The sequence below is a fragment of the Amphibalanus amphitrite genome, unplaced genomic scaffold, assembly GCF_019059575.1.
Source record: "Amphibalanus amphitrite isolate SeventyFive unplaced genomic scaffold, NRLGWU_Aamphi_draft 000314F_arrow, whole genome shotgun sequence".
NCBI lineage: Eukaryota > Metazoa > Arthropoda > Thecostraca > Balanomorpha > Balanidae > Amphibalanus > Amphibalanus amphitrite.
This window is the reverse complement of record NW_024881809.1, coordinates 253,006-269,858: the sequence shown is the minus strand read 5'-3', so window position 1 is coordinate 269,858 and position 16,853 is coordinate 253,006. Positions and strand designations below refer to the sequence as shown.

Below are 16,853 nucleotides of genomic sequence, written 5' to 3'. Positions count from 1 at the left end.
CTTCCTAGTTACTTTAGGAATGCATATTTCCTAGGACTGCGACTTTCCGTGGCACAATTTATCAAACGAGCCAAGAGCCTATACGTCATTTTCATCAGCTCTAGTCATGGAAGCACGAGGGAGGTTTCCAAGGAGGGAATCAAATATTCCCAACACGATTCACCAATCGCACCAGTGCGAAGTTTCCACGATAAGCTTATTTGAAGAGAACACCGTCCAGGAAGCGCAGAAAAACTTGCCGCCGCCAGCGCACCCATGGGGTCACCCTTATGTTGATAGCCGAGCTATCGCTGAAGTTTTACATCGAGTTCATAAACAGTGTTGGACCACTTCCGAGCCGCAAACTAGACATGGTATCTATCGGGGATGAAGTAGAAACATAATCAGGGGAGCACCAAATAGGTGCTAGAGCGAGGCACTGAGTTCGAAACGTGACTGACATTTGAGTCAGTCAAGAACGTGCATGCCAGTCATGCGGTGAACAAGTGTTGCTACCAATCAACCTGGAGCTCCTAGCTTGCCTACATGGACTCGTGACGCATGCTTTCGACCAGTGTGAACCTAGCGTGCTGGCTCACTGGCAAAACAACAGGAGACCATTAGGCACGCTACCTGTGACATTCGAAAACAATGCATAGCTATTCCGTGCCAGGGGACTGGGTACAATGAGACTGGAAAGACGTATTGGGACGGGGCATAGGGGCCTCTCGAGTTCATCTTGCGGCTCACCGGTGGAGCTGGCAAGGGCAATGGCCGCAAAGATGCACGCTTGCCCATCTCCACAAGCGCACGGTGATCCATTGGGAGCAGAGGGAACGCTGTCGCTCATTGGGGACTCTGTGACGGCCCGCGTTCGCAGGGGTCAGGGGGCGCGCTTGGGTCCATCCTGGGGCAGACGACAGGTCCAGACACCAGCACGGGCCAGAGTGTCCCCTGCCACTGACTGATGGGCATTGTGACCCGACCTGGTGCGTCCAGATTTAGGCTCCGTTTAATTTTGGAGACTTGAAAGAAGAAACTTGTTATAAAAAGCGCATACCAACGATTTTACCATCATTCTGAAGCGTGGCATAAATAACGTAAAAATAGCTGACAAGCTCACCAATCATAATGCAATGCCAGGTGAGCACGTTTTACCTTACCTCCATTGGATACATTTTACGGGAAGTTATTACATTTCCTTAAGGCCAATGCGTCAGAATACATAAGCCCCCTCGCTGCCATTACCTGCATGGTATATAATTATTAATCATGTACGCAAAAACAGAAGTAACTTCCAATCACCTGCCCTTCATCATAAGCGCCGCCATGGGGTCCCTGTCAGGCCCGACTGTAAGCCCCAAAAGTCGCACCGCTCGCCAATACCTTCGGCAGGGGCACCCAGACGAGACCCACATCCGGTCGTCGGCATCGACGGCTCTCCGTGCGGCGCCATCGAGGTCACGTGGGGTCAGACGTGCCCTCAGGCTGCCCGGGGACGTGGCCAGACGGTCGGTCGGGCCGAGCGGGAGCTATTTCGAACGGTATTCGCATACCGGCACGAGAGAGCCACGGAGGGGAACGATCAGCTGGTGGGATATATCGGACCACGAGAGAGGAGAGATAATGGAGGGAGAGGAGAGGAGAAGGGAGAGAGGACCGAGAGGGGAGAGAGAATGGAGGGAGAGGAGAGGAGAGATGGACGGGAAGTGAGGTGATGAAGTGAAGATGGGGAGAGGGGAACAGGGGAGGAGAGTGGCGATGGCCGGGAGGGAGAGCCGCTGAGAAGAGATCTCGAGTGACTAGCTAAGAAGGATCGAGACAAGGCAGCAAAAAAAAAAAAACAGGATAAGGCAAGGCATTGACAAGACATGGCGGGACGGATAAGGCGAAACAATACGAAAAAGAAAGGATAAATAGGTAGGAGAGTTACGTGTGCAAATGGAGAAGAGAGGAAAGCTGCTTACTTGCACTTAGGGCCGACTTCCCTTTAAATGCTGGAGGTCACAAAATAGCTCCCTGTAATAAGATATCCATTTTTTTCTGCATGGATTAACGTGATTCAAAAGAGCATAAATCTTTTAATACTTCTTTGCCGTGGATTCAATAGAGATATTAGGCAGTTTTCTCCCGACTTTCTTCACCAGAACTCAAACCGTGACGAAGATCACTCCACTCATCGTATCGAGACAGACAGATCGTCGCGAATCAGACGTCAGCTGTCGCCTCAGATGACAGTTGATCTGTCCGGATCCTCACTTTCTTTGTCACTTTTTTGACTCAGAGGAGCGTCTATAGGAGAGCGGCGACAGGAAAAACAGAAGCATTTGACAGCTCTCAGCGTGTTGAAATAGTGCTCGATGGGCTGCAGCGCTGAATCCGGCGGGGCTTTCGATGTGGGCTTGGATAACTGGGCTACCGATAGGTACTTACCAAGCCCAGATATAGCGGAAAAGTATAGATCGGCGGCCCCATGTGGTGATCACCACACATTGAGAACTCCAAGCAAGCAAAGTCCAAGTCCAAGCAAATGAGACTTGCTTTTGCAGTTGAGGCAAGCCATGCACCCCTTTTCAGGAGCTCGGGAATACTCACGCACCTCACGTTGCACGATACCATCCACCAGCGCACGGACGCACCCAAACGCAAAGTGCATCCTGGTGAGCTAAATTTCCAGCACACAGTTGAACCTCAAGTCGCTGCATTATATCCTCCCCTACCGCCGCTCATTCAGTACTAATCTAGAAGCGCCGGGCTCACAACAGCTGGGGAGGGACAGCACCTCATCCCACACCGACTCCCCTCCACTCCCCATGCTCCCCACGTCACAGTAGGGGCGGGAAGGGGCGGAGGGCGGAATTATCCCAGACCTTACAACACGTGGTGAGCGCGGCCAGACATCACGTGACTAATGCAGACAGTACGATTGGTCACCACGGCTACCCTAACTTCCGAGTACAGTATCCGAGTATTTTAATAAAAATAATTAAGGCTTATATTGGTAATGCAAAGCCAGAGGGTAGAAAATGAAGACAAAAATTGATAGGCCGCTGTTTTGTTCATTGTTTGTAGCTGTAGGTAGAAGTTCTTGGCCCGATAAATCTCCTTTCCTCAACTGTAGGATGGGAACTGAGCACGGCAACAACACAAAACGATTCCATCCGATATCACTTCTTAATAGCTTCAACTCAATGCAAAGAACGTGTATTCTTCATAACTATTCATTTTCGGAGGTAATCAAACGTTTGTGAAATGAATAAAGTGACTTTCATTGAAAACAATCTTAGATGCGAGAGCACAATGATAATGGGGAAGGAATAAAAATAAGAATAAGTATACGAGTATCCCTCGGGGGGTGCAACCCGCCCCCCCCCCCCCCCTGAGGTTTTTCTTAGCTACACGCCGAACCGTTTCAGATAGCCTGTTCAAATTTTCAGTACCCTCTGGGGCATCCTTTGCGCAACTTTTGTTATTTTTTTGTCAAGGTCGTGTCAGGTCACGGAGTTATGACGTCATAAAGGGAACAACCTCCGGCCAGATTTACACTAAATTGGAGATTGATTCACATTGGTATAAATGCCTACTGACCTGACACACTGATGGATTGTTTTAGAATCACAACTGGCTGATTTGACATTGGCACAATGTCCGTTGACATTTTGAAGGTTACTAAAGGGGGCATTCCACGATAGATCGTACCACTTTTTTCGAATTTGACACCCTCATCTCTCGGATTTTAACGATAATTGGTCTAAGGGGTAATCAGGGGCTCTGAATCCTCCTGTAACAATTTCAAGCTTATCAGATGAGTGGTTTTTGAGTTATAGTGTATAACATGTTTTGGATCTTGCGTTGCAGCCCCAAGTTTGGCGGGCTGTAACTCTAAGGATAATCCAAATGCCAAATGCTATACGGCATTAAACTTGCATTGAAGCAAAGAATAATATGCACTTTTTAAATTTTGAAATATATACTATTTTTGATATATAACACCTCGAGTTTCCTTTAATTTGCATTTTTATGCCTTTAGGACCAATTTGTTTTGAATTTTTATTCACTTAAAAACATTTTTGGATCATTTTTAAGTAGTATGCAAAAAAAAAAAATAGGAAGGTGTTCGTTCTATAAATGTACTTATTTTACGTCACCGTAATGGTCTCGAATTGTGATTTCGGAAAAGAGCCTACAAATGGTGTGGTAAAGCCGCAAGGTTGATGATGATGATGATGATGAAAGCTGCCTAGTGACATCCCCTGTTACTGAAAGTTCAGTTGAAGTCATTTTCGCCTCACTTTTGCTTGACTTTTGCATTGTTGATCTTTCGTGACGTCATTCGTACGTCATTAGGGTCATAAGAGTTTTTCGTCAATAACTCTCGATCAAATTGAGCTAGAGAGACGGGAAAGCTACCATTGGACTCGGAAAGACCTTGCGAATCGAATGATGTGCAATATGATCTCATTCACTCAGCTTCGTGGCCTGACCCGACTGTTAACCATCTCTGTAGCGGCGCTGTTTGTCCAGCGCCGCGCTGGTTGGCTTTGCCGCGGACTCGAGCGGTCACGTGATGCCCGGGGGCTGGCTGCCGGCTGGGCCGCCCGGTCGGGGCGCGGAGCCAAATACACGGCAGTGTGCTGACCCGAGGTCAGCGACTTAAGCTGACTTCACCAGAACAAACAGTATACCATTCGACGCGCCGGAGCTAGGCAAACACAAAGATGCTAAAATCGTGGCTCTGGGACCATTTGTTGCGAAGTTATCTATCAAAAACCGGACCCGTAATTTGGGTCACTTGAAATGACCTCAGGGGTCACCAATGAACCCGAGACCTTAAAATGTGGCATTATTCGATGCATCTTGTAACGGCGCACATGCTCGTATTTTCCGCAAGGTTCTAGCTCCATTAGAGGCGAAACGGCGAGCTGGGGTCGTACCGAACCCCGGAACTCATTTTGTATACATTTAAATGAGGAACTTATAGAAAGAACACCCTTCTAATTTTTTTGCATGTCGATTTTAAAGGACCTGAGGTTTATTTTGAAAAAATAAAAATGGCAAAAATTTTGGTCCCAAGGGCCATTATAGACAATTTGAAAAAATACTACGACTTTTTTCAATATGTTAAGCTTTTCTTTCCAATTTTAAAAATACTGTATTAATCTTTGATTCATCGTTAGTTCAAAGCTGTTTACCGTTTGTTGCTTGCTTAGCTCGTTTTTGAGTTATAGCTCATCAAACTCACCTTTACAATCTGAAGTTTAGAAAATATTATGCAATGTAACTCAAAAAGTTTTGATCTGAGAAGTCTGATATTTTGACAGGTGTTTTTGGAGCCTATGATTACCCATTGTACCAATTTTCATTCAAATCTTAGAGATGAGGGTGACGGGCCTGGTTCGATCTATCGTGGAATGCCCCAAAGGTCAAGGTAAGGTCAGTGACCTCGGTTAACCTGTAATGACTTCTTGCACTTGTATGCCTTTTCGGGGTATTTAGATGCCCTGAATTCGAATTTGCTATCCATTTCAGGCATCGTCGGTTGTTTCTTGTAGTTCATTTTGGGTCAGGGTCAGGTCAGTGACGTCACACGCCTGACGTGACCTAATGCACAAATGACCTTGCAGACTTCCGATGCTCCCAACGCATCATTTTTAGAATTATGACATCGAAATACACACCAAACGATAGAGAATTGATCAAGGATCACGATAGTGAAAGTTTCAAGTCGATATCTCTTACCGTTTTGCCGCAATCGGCGCGGAAATATGAAAAATTTAGATTTTTTTCCGAAAATTTGACCTTTGACCGGTCATAAGTAGGTCAAATGTTGACCTAGGACCAAAAAATATACCACCAATCGCGAGATATCGTTGAGAGCAATCCGTTGGTTGTTTCCGCTAAGCTCTACGACGCTCCGTTTCCAAACGCCAGGGGGGGTCGCACCAACCCCCCCCCCCCCCCGCTGCATGGGCGAAGGTGGCAAAACACCGTTTACGGGCGAGGGATATAATAGTAAGTAAATAAGAATGGGAGCGAAAAGTGTACACAAGAACGGCACAGCGACCGAAGACGGCGAAATCAAGATTGATGCTGGTGCATGAAGGGAGAAGAACAATGGGTTGACATCGTTTGGCGGCAGAGGAAGACGAACAGGTGGCGAAGGTGCGACTGCCAATTTCAGACGCACCAGAGGATCAAATCGTCGCCGCAGGAGGGGTGATGCCAACACACACGGAAGAGTTCAAAGCATCGACGGCATAAAAAGTCGCTCGCAGGTAAGTTGTGTGTTTGTTTACCTGTCCAATGTTCTTATTGTTGGTCAGGATTGCGAGTGCATATGGTGTTGTTTTATTGCAAATAATTATGAGATGATAGCTGTCTTTAAATGCTGTCTATTTCTAATGAATGCCCACATGTTATCATGTGAACGGGTACCAACAGCTCAGTATTGACTTTGATAGTCGCAATATTTCCCCAGCCCATGAGGTATTCAAGTCCCATCTGCATTCTAATTCACTTTGCAATTTTAACATTCATACAACTGCAGTCAATTTGCATAAACTCCAGCATTCCGTGCAACGCGGGATGGATCGCTAAGCCATCACGCACTGCCGTTGAATTTCGCAAAGGTCGGTCGGCCCATGTGTCTTCAGTGGTAATAAGTCCGGCTGCTCTCCCTTACATTAGTTTGAAGTCACCCGGTGGCATTCATCACAGCGAAGCCATCTGGAAGACCAGTGACACTGTAAATGAAACTATAGTCCTCCCTCGCCGCCCGTTAGCCGGAAAATAAATCACAGAGCGAGAATATGTCCGAAGATGTGATGCACTCGCGTTTATAACGAGCTGGCAGTATGTGAATTTATGAATGGTTTGTGCGGTTGGACGTTCCGTAAATGAACACGCAGAATGTTCACATTGTGGCTCAATGGGGCTTTTGTGCGAAAACAGTTTGAATTGAAATCATGTGCATGACAAGCCATATTACAGGTATAGGAGCATCGAATCGTGTTTTCTTCCTGCAATAATATCTACAATTATAAATCTTGAAAGTAGAGATGCCAAGTGGCGATAGGTGATGGCTACTAAAGATGCCAATCGGATATCATTTTTATTAACCCATACCAAACAATACGGAAGTCTGTTTTTTTTTTCTTGGGGAATATGGCTGACATAATAAACGATGACTTTCTTACATACTATGCATTCGACGTACCTATACTTGTTTATGTCGTTTTCCAGAAAAAAAAAACGTTCTTTTTATATTCACATGACATGATCAGCATTTCGTTCGTTTTTTTTTCTAACAGCCTGAAATTTATACCAGCAGTGGCTACTTTGATGTCATAGCGTATCCCATGCGTACCTAAGAAATGACAGTGGTTCACCAATACGCGATGATTCTTTAAATGATACCTATGTTTATATTCTATAACCACCGAGCATGCTTGACCGTAACGCGCAGGAAACTGCAGTTATCGGGCAAACATGCTTCGGATGACATATTTATTTATAGCCGTATTTTGGCACCACTGATGGCTGGCTGGCTTCCACGCTCCGAGGTGCCTGGCAGCGGCAATGGATAGCAGAACGAACAGAAGGAGACACACATCGCTCAACAATTATTGGTGCTCAAAAACGCCCCCGGCGCCGCGCTCGGTTGCCGCGATCGGGCCAGGGTTGACACACCTGTTGGATACCTCGTCAGCTGGCGACACGCTCCGTCGCCGGGGCATGACTTACCTCGCCTCGCCCTGGCAGGGTGCCAAGGGACCGCCGTGTATCGATGAGGGAGTCACGCGCTCGTCTCGCTTGCAGTCGCTCTGATGCTGTGGTGAGATGAGTCTGGTCCGCCGCGGAAAAGTATTTTCCAGACTTGATGCATAAATAATTCACCAGCAGAAAAACAAAGCGTTCGATCAATCAAATTAAGTCTAGGAGCGTCAAATTGGTTCAAAATTTGGTAAGATTCACGGGGCAGAAATAGCTCACCTACACTACCAGCGCCACGGCCGAGACGTGCCTCCTGGCCAGCGTCGTCCCGTCGCCTTCGACGCAATCCCGTCACTGCCCGTTTCGTGGAGTCGCGTCGCCCCGTGCGCACACCCCGGGCCAAACTGGTGCGGCCCCGCGTCGCGTCGGTGCCGACAACGTTCGGGGAGAGCGACGCTCGCTCCGCCGGTGCCGCCCACCGATTGCCAGCTGATCGAACAGTGGAGCTGCGCTGGCGACATCTTTCGTACAGTTAGAGAAACTGTAGTTGATAATATTATTCGAGATGGTGAGATGTCACGCTAGTAGCAGAGAACAGCAAATGGGACGGTGTGAATAAGGGGTTACGGACAAAAGTACGTATCGCTAAAGTACGTAGGACAAAAGTACGTAAGCAAAAGTACGTAGGATTTAAGTACGTATCGCAGAAGTACGTACAGTATAAAGTACGTATGGACAAAAGTACGTCAGGGACAAAAGTACGTATCGCAGAAGTACGTACAATATAAAGTACGTATGTACAAAAGTACGTCAGGGACAAAAGTACGTATCGCAGAAGTACGTACAGTATAAAGTACGTATGGACAAAAGTACGTATCGCAGAAGTACGTACAGTATAAAGTACGTATGGACAAAAGTACGTCAGGGACAAAAGTACGTATAGCTAATGTACGTAGGGTAAAAAGTACGTATGGACAAAAGTACGTCAGGGACAAAAGTACGTATCGCAGAAGTACGTAGGGTATAAAGTACGTATGGACAAAAGTACGTCACGGACAAAAGTACGTATAGCTAATGTACGTAGGGTAAAAAGTACGTATGGACAAAAGTACGTCACGGACAAAAGTACGTATGGCAGAAGTACGTAAGGGTATAAAGTACGTAAACGTAAGGACAAAAGTACGTCACGTACAAAAGTACATATAACAAATGTACGTAGGGTATAATGAAGGATAAAGACGCAAGGTAAAGACCTTGGGCAAGACGCCCCAGATAATCTATTTTGCTACATAGGCCTACCAGGCCTACCTAAATTTTGTGCTACATCACCTGGAAGGCCAAATTTGTGCTCAATGTGTTCTTTGGACATTTTACTTTAAATTTCACCCCTCAAATTCATTCACTTATGATCGGACTCCCAGCTAGGAAGTGATTTGTGAAGCAACTGCAAATGGGACATTTTGCCCCAACCCCAGGGCAAAACGCCCCACGGCCTGAGGCAAGAAGCCCCATACTCTAGAGTCTAGCTTAAAGATTAAACATGGTAGTTGGCTAAATCTTATATGAGAGATCCGTTAGACCGCTGGAGGCACGGCACTGAAGTTAGCACCTTCCATCCTATCAGGTGTTTAGCTATGACACTATTGTTAATTGTATGAGCAGGTTTTTCACGTGCCTCATAAGGCCAAATAATAAATTATTGCAATGCAAATCAGTTAACAATACACTTCCTTTGCCATACAGTTGCTGAGAAAAATACATATAAATGCATAGAAACTTGCTGTTCGCCAGCTACCGAACATTAGGAAGTGGGTAGTCCGAACAACACATGAGGTAAAACGCCCCATGGGGCTTTTTGCCCCGCGACCTACTGGGGCGTTTTACCCCATCATGTAGTCCGGTCAGCGAACAACGCCTTGCGCTCCAGCAAGACATAATTTAACACGAACCAACCCGGCATTATAAGCGTTAGACAATAGTTGTTCAAAATACATACAAGTCGTTAACCTGATGTGGACTACAAAAGAACGCGAGGATGCATAATCAGATGACCAAACATAAAAATCACTAAAAAAAAACAACACATTTTTGGCTATATCTCCCAGAGAGTTATCACAATTTCTTTCCAGAATGATCATATAGTGCACGTTTAACAAAGGAGAGGACCTTTCCCCAGAACCCTGTCAGTTCCGAGAGATATCGGTGAGGCCGCCAGGCGTTTTACCTCGGCGGGGCGACTTGCCCCGGTCTACCCTACGTGTGGACCAAGTACGTCACGGACAAAAGTACGTATAGCAAATGTACGTAGGGTATAAAGTACGTACCCCACCCATGGGGTAAGTTGATCAATGTGTAATACCTTTCTTATTCTTTATTTAATGAGCATTTGTTACAAGGCATAGCAAAATTTCTCGATGAGTAAATGGGCGAAAGGAACAAAGCTATATTATTTGGTACCTATATGAATTTATCATGAGTTCCCTATAGTATGGCAAGAGGGCAGCAATAAAGAAAAAGTGGCTCAACTTACACTACTATACCCTACTTCTAGCATACGTACTTATACACTACGTGCTTTGGCATACGAACCATACGTACTTTTGGCATACGTACTTTTTACACTACGTACTTTTTCATACGAACTTTTGCGTGCGAACATTCGCGTACGTACTTTTGGCATACGTACTTTATACACTACGTACTTTTGCAAACGTACTTTTGCGTACGAACTTTTGGGTACGTACTTTTGGCATACGTACTTTATACACTACGTACTTTTGCATACGAACTTTTGCGTACGAACATTTACGTACGTACTTTTGGCATACATACTTTTTACACTACGTACTTTTGCATATGTACTTTTGCGTACGAGCATTTGCGTACGTACTTTTGGCATACGTACTTTATGCACTACGTACTTTTTCATACGTACTTTTGCGTACGAACATTTGCGTACGTACTTTTGACATACGTACTTTATGCACTACGTACTTTTGCATACGTACTTTTACGTACGAACATTTGCGTACGTACTTTTGGCATACGAACTTTAGCGCCTACGTATATTTGCGTACGAACATTTGCATACGTACTTTTGTCCTACGTACTTTAGCGATACGTACTTTAGTCCTAAAATCGTGAATAAGGCCGCCCGAGGGAGGGGGTGCTCCGTGCTTGTGACATATTTTGACATCTTGCGAAATCTTGTAACACAACCCATTTTCAGGTCATGTTAGGTCACTGACCTATGACGCCATACGTGAAAGTCTGCACGGTCCTAGAATGTCGCAACTTCGCAATGCCCCTAGTGTCAGAGGAACTTTCACAGGACACAGGGAAATAAAACTTGCAGGTCCTATAACCTTTAGAGGTCTCACTCACAGCTTGAATATCTCGGATTTTTCCTTTAGGTGACATGAGGCCAGTTCGGTTACTTCTCAGCGTTGTAAGTCAATTGAGGAAACATGCAAACTGTTATGTTGGGACCAGAAATGAAGTTACCGCAAGCTCATTTAATTGTGATTTTATACACTCCTTGGAAGGTGTGATGCTTCACTTTTGGAGGTGTTTTCCATCAATAACTTCCAATCAATTTAACCCTATTAGTGGCAGGCTCCTGGCTACCCCTATTAGTGGCAGGGGGGGGGGCTGTTTACGACCCCCCTGATATCTCGAGATCTAACGGGCCGATTTTCAAAATTCAAACGGCATTCGATTTCGCTCAACGTGATCTACATTTCTAAAAAATAAAAATTAAAAAATGTCAATAGGGGGTAGAGGGGGGTAAAAACGGGCAAACTGCAGATACATTTTAGACTATTTATCACGGCCAGGTTTCTGAACCAATCTTAACGCAACTTTTGCCGATCGATAGAGAATGAACCAGGAATTCACATGGATCCTAAAAATATGCATTTTCAAAAATCATAGGCGGATACAGATCATTGAGATTGGGGGTACACAAAAAGTATAATAAATAAGGTTTTTCTTGGTACTGTTTCTAAAAAGGGTGGCAATGGTCTTGTTATGTTACAATTTTCTTATGAGAGAACGACTACAATTGTATTGGTCATGCATAGGCGGTGTCAGGGCACCTATGTTGGGAGATAAAACATAACCCCCCCTTTTGGACGCCTGGATCCGCCTATTATAGCGAAAACGTGTCAAAAGAGGATGCACAATAACTTTGTATATGTTATCACATGATACCTTTCATTCACTGTTCGTAAAACTGGTGCATACAGTTATAATACATCAGCATCGTGATCTTCGCCCAAATGACTCGCTTCACGAATAGGACCCCCAATTCCCAGTGCTCTGGAGCCGCCCCTGGTAAAGTTATGATCTTGAAATTTTCAGGGAATGTGCCCAATTTAGTTTTAGGAAAAGTCACAAAATTTCAGCACCGTAGCTTCAGCGGTTTCGGAGATATTCCCGAAAAACCTGAGGGGTGGATGAAAACAACCCCCTGCCACTAAAAGGGTTAACCCTCGCATGTGTAGGGGGGGGGGGGGTCGGATGGACCCCCCCATGGTTTTTCGCGAATAACTCGCGTAAAAAGCGGCCGTTCGCGACGAAACTTTCAGTACCCTCACATTGATCAATTTTACACCTACCCTGAAAATTTCATGACCCTGACCCAAATGACCTTTGACCTGTGACCTCTTTTCCGAGACCATGTTTGGCCGGAATCGCGATTCTGCGTATGTCGGCTCGCATTAGCCGCGCGTTTGCAAGCTTTTCGTGGTTTCAAACGTTCAAACATGTAATTTGATGTTACTCCCGTGGGTGTCAAGGTCACCTGAAGGTCAGGTCAGGTCATTGACCTTTGGTGACCTCGGGTGACCTCGGTTCACTTTTTCGAGTTTTACATGTTTCTAAGCTAGTTTTTGGAGCTGAATTCGAATTTAGCAACCATTTGAACATTTACGAAGTAGTTTTGGTGACTTCGTAACATGTTACGAAGCGGTCAGAGGCGGTTGACACATACTACGAATACCCGTCACGACGCCTACTGGTTGACCTGACCTGACCTGACCCGACCTGGTCTAAATGCTTCAAGACATCATCTGTGATCAAAACTAACACGATATTCGTGATCAGCACCCCGAAAAACCCCTTAGCAGCCACTCTTTACGACTTTCTAACAGGTCCCGATTTTCCCGACTTTGGGGTCATTGACCTGACCTGGAAGGTCAACCAATGACCTAGGACCTTAAAATTGGGTATCATCGGCTTCCTCTCGTCACGGGCAACACGCTCGTTGTTTCCGCGAAGTTCTAGCTCGATCAGGGGCCAAACGGCAAGGGGGGGTCCAACCGACCCCCCCCCCCCTCTACACATTAGAAGCTGGCAAACGCCGCACACATGCGAGGGTTAACCCGCGCGGGGCTGGGGTCTCCAGCCGAACGCGCGGGGCTGGGGGGGGGGGTAAATTTTATCCCCCCTGTTATCTCCCGAACTAACGGTCCGATTTGGAAAATTCAAACGCCAATCGAAAGCTCTCATCACGAACTACTAAAAACATGTACTTAATTTAAAGTTTGAGGTCAAGGTCAAGGTCAGGTCAAGGGTACAAATTGCAAGTTTCTACAGTATCGGCCTTGCATCGTAGTTGCCGAAGAATGGAGTCATGGACTGAGACTCATCGCCCAAAACGTGTTCTTAGGCTACCAAGACAATATTCGTTGCATACAATATCATTCAGAGGTCAAGGTCAAGGTCAGGTCAGGTCAGGTCAGGTCACCAAAAAACAAAATATAGAAAAGGGCATGTGCGACACATGTTTTATGGGTCATTTTACTCATAGAATTCAATAGGCACACTAAATAAGTGATATGGACCACCTCTGGATGAATTTCAGGTCGAGGTCAGGTCAAGGTCAGGTCAAAAGAGGTCAAATTTTGAAGTTGGTTGTTAGGGCCTAAAAAGGTGTCTATCTGATGCAGTTTTTCACGGCGAATCGAATGGTGCTATTTTTGTTTCCGTACGAGGTCTAGAACTTCCAAAAAAGTCATTTTTCAAAAAATTTGTGTGTCGTGACGTCATAAAATTTTGAATAACTCCCACATTTTTGAACCGATTCTTCTAAAATTTGGTATGTAGGTGCACATAGACCACTTCTCTGACATATATTCCGGTTTTTTCGATAGACTCAAAATTTTGGATTTTATAATGATTTTCCCAAAAAAATCAGTTTTTTGAAAAAATTTAGGCCAAAATCCAAAATTTTCAAAAAACCGAGATAGCCATTTGATAGACAAAGTAAAATTACGTATAACCTTTTTTGTTACGTCTTGATTCCTTTAAAAATGAAGATGTTAGCGGCGTTTGAACTTTTGCCGTTTTTGAGGCGAAAATGACGAACATGACGTCACTAAAACGTCAATTTCTCAAACATTTTCCGACGGATTTCGCTCAAATTTTCAGGGAACGTGTCAAATTGATGTAAGAAAAGGTACTGAAAGTTTGGCGGCGCTGCGCGCCGCCGTTTTTGAGATATCGCAAAAATTCGCGAGGGGGGGTAAAATTTACCCCCCCCCCCCAGCCCCGCGCGGGTTAAGCTAGAATCGGAAAAGCCACCAATGACCAATGGATTCGGGAAAGTCCGCCGAATCGAATGATAAGCGACATGATTTCCTCAACTTCAACTTCAACCTTCAAATCAACTTCGTGGCCTGGGTGACTCTGACCTGACCTTGACCCGAGGTCACCACCTTGAGTTGACCTAAACTGACCAAAAAGCATCACTCGACGCGCCTGAGCATGGAGAACACGATGGCATCAATGGAAACTTCCGTTATAGGCTTTGAGCCGTTATAGATACGTTGAGGTCTATATTTTTGCCCGGTGTGGCCACGAAATGACCGCAGCACTGAGCACAACCGCCGTTCCCAATCCCTGCCCGACCACGCGCCCACTGACACGTGGTTTTATCAGTCGTGCCTGATAACTACCCTCATACCCTTCCAGCGCGAGGGCACCTTTGAACTCTGACTGTGGCTAATCTTCAGCCGAGTAGTAATGAGGGGTCGGATAAGATGGGACGATTGATAAGATTAGGGTAGATAAGGGTACCGAGGGACGCTGCGGGTGGTCGAGCGATTAGCAGTATATCCTGTCACCGGCTATAGACTGACGACAGGAAATTCAATCAAGTCGCTGACGGCGTTAGGCGACATACGGTGTTAGTAGACGTCAGAGACCCAAACGCACCGAAAACCTTTCTTTTAATCCCCCGACCCCAGTGTTTCGATGTGGTGGGGTTTCCTTCCTGCGACAGGTTCAGTAATGAGCTACCGGGGTGCGTGCTGATGCCGCCACCGATGTCCCCAGACAGTCGGCTGTGTAGGAATGTATGTATTGTATGTATTTACGATCATGGGCGATCCACACATGGCGTGGTGATCACTGAGCACAGTAAGCAGTGGCACTGGAGTCTGGAGATGCCCTTACTGCTAATGATCTGGCAAGGTGACCAAGAGGTAATGAAAAAGACCACCTTATCAGCCCTCGCTTTACCTGCCGCCGTTTTCAATATACATACCGCTCAAATTACCCGTCGCCGTCCCCTGCTTTACTCGGTTGAGGGTCTCTAAATTGATAAGCTGAATCCCACCGTCCCCACGCCAAGTGACGTGCCCCATCCGGGGTCTCGTTTCAGCTCTTTGATAAGGTCCAGCAAATTCGGTCGGTGGTAGCCCCATGCCTGGCGCCACGACTGTTGTGGTGGGTGGTATGGCAATGTCAATTACCAAATGGCCAAGCCATTACGGCTTCGGTGCGCGATGGAGTGTTTTCGTCTGACCACAGGGAGGTGGTGTGTGACATCAGTGCGGTGCGGGGACCTGTCCCGCTGGTGACGAGGATCTCAGCGCTCAACTACAGACGCGCCGACTGGGACGGACTGCGTACGGCACTGAGACTCGTCCCGTGGAGCATGCTGGACAACTTGCCCGTCGATGACGCCACCACCCTCTTCTACGAGCTCCTCAACTCTGCCATCACTGATCACGTCCCAGTGGTCCATCTGAAGCGCCGCCAGCCACCATGGTTTGACCGAGAGCTTCGGACGGCGCTGAGTGAGAAGGAGGCAGCTCACCGAAGAATGAAGCGCACCAGGACTCCCGAGACAGAGGCGGCGTTCAGTGGCAAACGTAGGATTTTTAAAAAACTCGCTAGCTCTAAGTTTTATGAATAGGGGAGAGTGGGGTAAGATGCCCAGGGTGGGAAAGACGCCCCACCCCCTCTAGCGGCGAAACAAAGAATAGAACCTGGAAATTAATGTTCTTAGCGTAAAGCGGAAGCCTGCCTTGTTAACTGCACATAAATTTGCGAAGCTCAGTTGGGCAACGGCTGGCTGGTGATTGCATGTTTTTTATTTGCTGCTTTCAAAAAATATTTTGGTGTCAAAACATTGTAAATATCAAAGAAGGTAAATAATTTTTGCGTCCCTTGCTATAGTCGTGATACATTAACATGCGTGTACTGCGTCCCAAACAGTTTGTTTCAGGGTGTAGTTTTATGGCTAACAAATTGTACTGATTTAATGTTACTTCGGTACCTTGGGGTAAGATGCCCCCTGTGCTGATGGGGAAAGACGCTCCCCTAAATCCGTAGGCTGTCCTTCAAGCAGCCCGTCAAATCATTTATTACATACTTGTGATGAGAGACAAAAGCAAATCTGGGACTATTGAGAGTCCAGTACGGTCGGGTGCTCCCCATGCCGGTCTCTCGGCCCACACAGCGACTTTTTGGGCGGCATCTGACTCTGAGAGCCCTCACGACGGCCTCTGTGGGCCCCATTATTGGCTCCAGGGCCCCTCACGACATCCTTTGAGGGCTCCCACGTTGGCTCCACGGGCCGCGCTGGCATCTGAGGTCCCCACGATGGGCTCGAGGGCCCTCAAGCATCATGAAGACCTATAAGGGCCCCACAGTGGTCTCCAAACGCCACCACGGAGGCTTGTTTGGCCGCGCTGGACTATGATGGCCCATAACGATGACCTCTGAAGCCCCTTACGACTACTTTTGAGGGCCCTTACGATGACGTTTGGTGTCTACTGCAGGCTCGAAGGGACTACTCATTCGTTCAGGCGATTCACGTGCCCATTTATGTCACTTATAGTGCAGGGGCATCTTCCCCAACGCCAGGGGGC

At 46.5% G+C, this 16,853-nt stretch overlaps 1 protein-coding gene across 2 annotated transcripts in view; it reads right to left on the bottom strand.

The window, feature by feature from the left end:
* LOC122388245 (bromodomain-containing protein DDB_G0280777-like) overlaps positions 1–8,194 on the bottom strand; it is a 115,228-nt gene extending 107,034 nt beyond the window's left edge. The window contains exon 1 of one of the 2 annotated variants that reach the window (XM_043379138.1): positions 7,723–8,194. The gene's annotated coding sequence lies outside the window, so the exon portion shown is untranslated. The remainder of the gene's footprint in view (positions 1–7,722) is intronic. The other variant, XM_043379133.1, reaches the window with a different exon arrangement.
* Positions 8,195–16,853: the final 8,659 nt, after the last annotated feature.